At 43.2% G+C, this 3841-nt stretch overlaps 1 protein-coding gene and 1 long non-coding RNA gene across 11 annotated transcripts in view; one reads left to right on the forward strand and one right to left on the reverse strand.

Moving 5' to 3' along the window:
* LOC103382218 (uncharacterized) overlaps positions 1–3841 on the forward strand; it is a 47682-nt gene that overhangs the window by 27559 nt on the left and 16282 nt on the right. For 7 of the 8 annotated variants that reach the window (XR_003050312.1, XR_003050306.1, XR_003050310.1 and 4 more), the window contains one exon: positions 1188–2538. This is a non-coding gene — a long non-coding RNA (uncharacterized LOC103382218). The remainder of the gene's footprint in view (positions 1–1187; positions 2539–3841) is intronic. The other variant, XR_001760416.2, reaches the window with a different exon arrangement.
* Positions 1–3841, reverse strand: part of kcnj16a (potassium inwardly rectifying channel subfamily J member 16a) — a 13846-nt gene that overhangs the window by 8429 nt on the left and 1576 nt on the right. Inside the window, exon 2 of one of the 3 annotated variants that reach the window (XM_025057596.1) lies at positions 1158–1267. The exons of 1 other annotated variant lie outside the window; for it this stretch is intronic. The gene's annotated coding sequence lies outside the window, so the exon portion shown is untranslated. Of the gene's footprint in view, positions 1–1157; positions 1295–3841 lie in introns of those variants that run through there. One more of the 3 variants, XM_008314925.3, reaches the window with a different exon arrangement.

Genomic DNA, 3841 nt, shown 5'->3' on the forward strand with positions numbered 1-3841 from the left:
AACAGCAGCAGTAACAGTAACTGTAACAGCAGCAGTAACAGCAGCAGCAGAGTGTTCAGAACGTTAATGTTTAATGTCCATCTTGTTCTTGTTCTTGACTGTGTCGGAGGTCAAACATTGACAGAGCAGCCTGTTCTGACGTCTCCTCTGCTGTTCACTGACCCACGTTTATGACGTGTTTCCAAGAGTCAAAAACTATTCCTCCAACAAACAGCAGATCTCAAAAATGCAGCAAAAAAAATTTACAATAAATGTTTAAACCATTTCTGAAAATCTGCCCGGTCGTATTTGACACAACAGTGTTAACGACTGAAGTATAAACTCATATCCATTAATGGCTTGTTTCACAATGTTTTTTATTTTCTCTTTTAGTCACAGTGAAAGTCTTGGAGTCTGCCTCTGTATCAGTGTGTGTGTGTGTGTTTCAGTTTGACCTGTGGCTCAGGTTTCTGATTGTTCTTCTGTTTTCACCTCTGACTCCAACAACAACAGTCAACAGTCTGGTTCTTCATGAGGAAGAAAAGATGAATTTAACACAAAGAGCTGTGATCACTGGGACAACACTGTACACAACACACACACACACACACTCAGATCCTGTCCCCTGGGTTTACTTCACTTGACACAAAGAAATAAAACAAGCTCAAATTTAACACATAAAAATGTTTCCTTCCGTTTTTATTTCTTTGATGTTATTGATTATGTAAACATTTTAAAAGTCAGCTGACATTTAGAGAGAGTTTGTTCTTGATGAGACCAGGAGGATTTTGGATTGTTGAATTCAAATGCCTTTATTTAGCCAAAACAAACAGCTAATTTAAGGCAAATGTTTTTTTCTTTTCCTAAAGTCTATTACATTTGACAACATTTTTTAAATGTTTTGCTCAAAGGTGAAAACAAATATTTACACATTTATTTTACAATACTGTCTACTGCCTAGAACTTTTTTCCATTTGTTTTTATGTTAAAACTTTTAAATACTTAAACTATTTTAAAAATGTAAACATATTCTGGTGACTTTGTTAGAGTCCTGTGTAGTACATTCCATAAATGCTGGTTTTATTTATCCTCCATCTGTTTACAGTGGTACAGTTTGTTTTAAAGTTCACTTCAGATTTGAATTTGTTTTAAAAACAGTTCTCATGTTGAGTTCTTACCTTTGCTGTTGAAAATGAAATGTGTTGCAGGAACAAATGTGTCTGAGCTGAGAGGCTGAGACGTCGCCAGGCGATTTCACCTGTAACTCTGACAGAGGTGAGAGTGACACCTCCCATCACACACACACACACACACACACACACACACACACAGACTGTAAATGAGTGTGTTGTCAGAATACAGACTCCATGCAGGTCTGTCATCAGCCCCTGTTTTCATGACTATAACTTTCAACAGCACCAGAAAGGAAAGGTGAGTTCATGAGCTGTTTGTTCGACTGCTGCCTCCATCACATGTAGTGTTCAAATGTCTGACTTCAGTGTTGGACGTTTTTCACTCAGAAATCAGTAACTGCATCAGTGCTTTGGTGGTGACGCCTCATTAACCGGCCTTCAGGCACCTTTGACCTCCAAAAAGCCTGGGGCCACGTGTACAAACGTTGTGTACATTCTTTTCCATGTTCTCGTTCAGATGTATCAGAACTGAAATGTGCTGTACAACAGTTCCAGAGTTGGCGCTTTCAACGTTTCTACAGGTGTTGTGCCTTTGGTGATGCTGGGAAACTGCTAATAATGTGAAAACCAGTAGTCATCAGAGCGATGTGCACGATGAAGGGCCCAAAAAGACACTGACATGACCTCCTGCAGCAGTACAGGGCCGGGGCACCGTTTGAACTACCAGATGGGGCCCTCCGCAGATCTTGAAAAACTGTCCGATGTTGTGTACCGGGTGCGGCTGCTTCTGGTTCTTCACAGAGATCGTCCGACGCTCTACCAACCACGAGTGTCTGAGCTAAAATCACTGCTTTTCTCTTTGGAGTTTGGTCTGTGAGCTTTCAACTGAAGAATAACTAACCTAAAGTACATGAACTATGTGGGCGGAGTCTGCAGCAGACAGCTTCCTGATTGATGAAGAATGTGTGTCTGTATTTTTTTATTATTATTCTTAATCCACAAACGGAGCTATTTTCTAGAACTGTTGCTTTGGACTACGACGTTTGGCTGACGGTTCAGGTACTTAAGAACGGGATCTGGAGACACAGCTAACTTGATGTAACTCTTTTCACAGAGCAGAAGAACTGATGTATGGAGTCTTCAGCAGATGTTCACCAACAGCAGGACCAGACAGAGATTGAAATGATGGTTCTGCGTGGACTGTTTTGTTCTTTCTAATCCTTCAGTTTTTGCTGTGAGTCCTGGTTCTTCCCTCCATTGTTCCAGCCTTAAACTCCTCTGAGACCTTCACTCACATTGGCTCTGCTCCTCTTTGTTCTCTCAGCTTCACTCAGGTTTCAGAGTTGGAAAACCTTTTCTTCTCTCTGGGTCTGAAGAGACTCCCTCAGATCTGGGTCGACGGAAACGGGAGACCAAACGTCATCAGGTCAGTGTGACTCTGCCACACCAGGGCGTGAGGTTTTTTATTGTGTGAAAACAAGGAGGAGGTGGTCCAGTTGTTGTTACATAACACACTGAGGTGTTGTCACAAGAGCTGAGGAGTGGGTTCACAGAGGGTGGGGCGGGGTCTGCTGATGTGGACCAGGACCATGGTGAAAGATCATCTGGGTGTCAATCAGATTGGTTCAGACACACGGATTTGGATCTGTGTGATTGGCTGCACACTTCAGAGGAACAACCTGAGCTTCTGATTGAAAGTCTTCTCCGTGGTGTCAGTGATGATGTCACAGATCTGTCTCAGAGTTTCTAGAACAGAGCTGATTCTGATCTGAATGTTCTGGTTTGGATCGACAACAGAGCCGTCTCTCATATTCACTAGAACATCGGTTCAGAAAAGTTCTGTTCCAAGAATCTTTCCACAGTGTCCACAGAAGAGTCACAGAACGTGGTGCTGGTTCAAACACAGACTGGTCCGGTCCAGTTTGGTAAAGATTCTTACGCTGAGAACAAGATTATTTTGCCAGATTTTACCCATGACTCCCAGTTGAAACCAGTCTGCAGCAGTCTGTACCAGATGTGGACAGTCGTCATAGTCAGTTGGTTCAACCCTCCGTCAGTGTGTGAGGAGAACAGATCAGGGCCCATTCGTCCCTGATGGTCTAATAAGGTCTGAGGACCATGGAGGTTCTGCTGTAGCCTTGGTTCAGGTCCGGTCCACTTCATGTCTCCGTCCGTTTCTTCTGAGACACAAAAGACTGTCTGCTCCAAAATCAGATCTGAAAAAGGACCCGGAAGAATGGTAACAAGTACTTTAGCAGGAGTTATCAATCTGCAATCTCATGTTTGTGTGGTTTTATTTATTTATTTTCCTGCTGCAACTCCAGAGGCTGAGCTCACAGTGAACAGACTCTCAGCCTGTGTCCATGAACCTGACCGGGTTCTTTAACAGGACCACCAAAAAGTGTTGGTTGGTCTTCATGGGTCTCTGAAAAAAAAAATCATCAACTGGACCTGGAACTGTTCACGTCTCTGCCAGGAAAAAAGAACTCATTTGTTCCCAATAAAACAGCATCCATAGGAAGACACACATGTGGAACGCTGAGGCCCAATCTGAGTCCAGCATGACCAGCAGGGGGCAGGGGAGGGCGTTTGATGTTGTGTGTGGTTGTCAAGTGAGGTCCAGAGAGGAAGAAGACCTAACAGAACAGAACAAACCTCTGTCATCAAAGTCGGTTCTCAGCTCTGGTTCTTCTCAATTTGTACTCAGTGGTCAGAACCAGGACCAGACC

The sequence above is a fragment of the Cynoglossus semilaevis genome, chromosome 8, assembly GCF_000523025.1.
Source record: "Cynoglossus semilaevis isolate Cse_v1.0 chromosome 8, Cse_v1.0, whole genome shotgun sequence".
In the NCBI taxonomy this organism is placed as follows: domain Eukaryota; kingdom Metazoa; phylum Chordata; class Actinopteri; order Pleuronectiformes; family Cynoglossidae; genus Cynoglossus; species Cynoglossus semilaevis.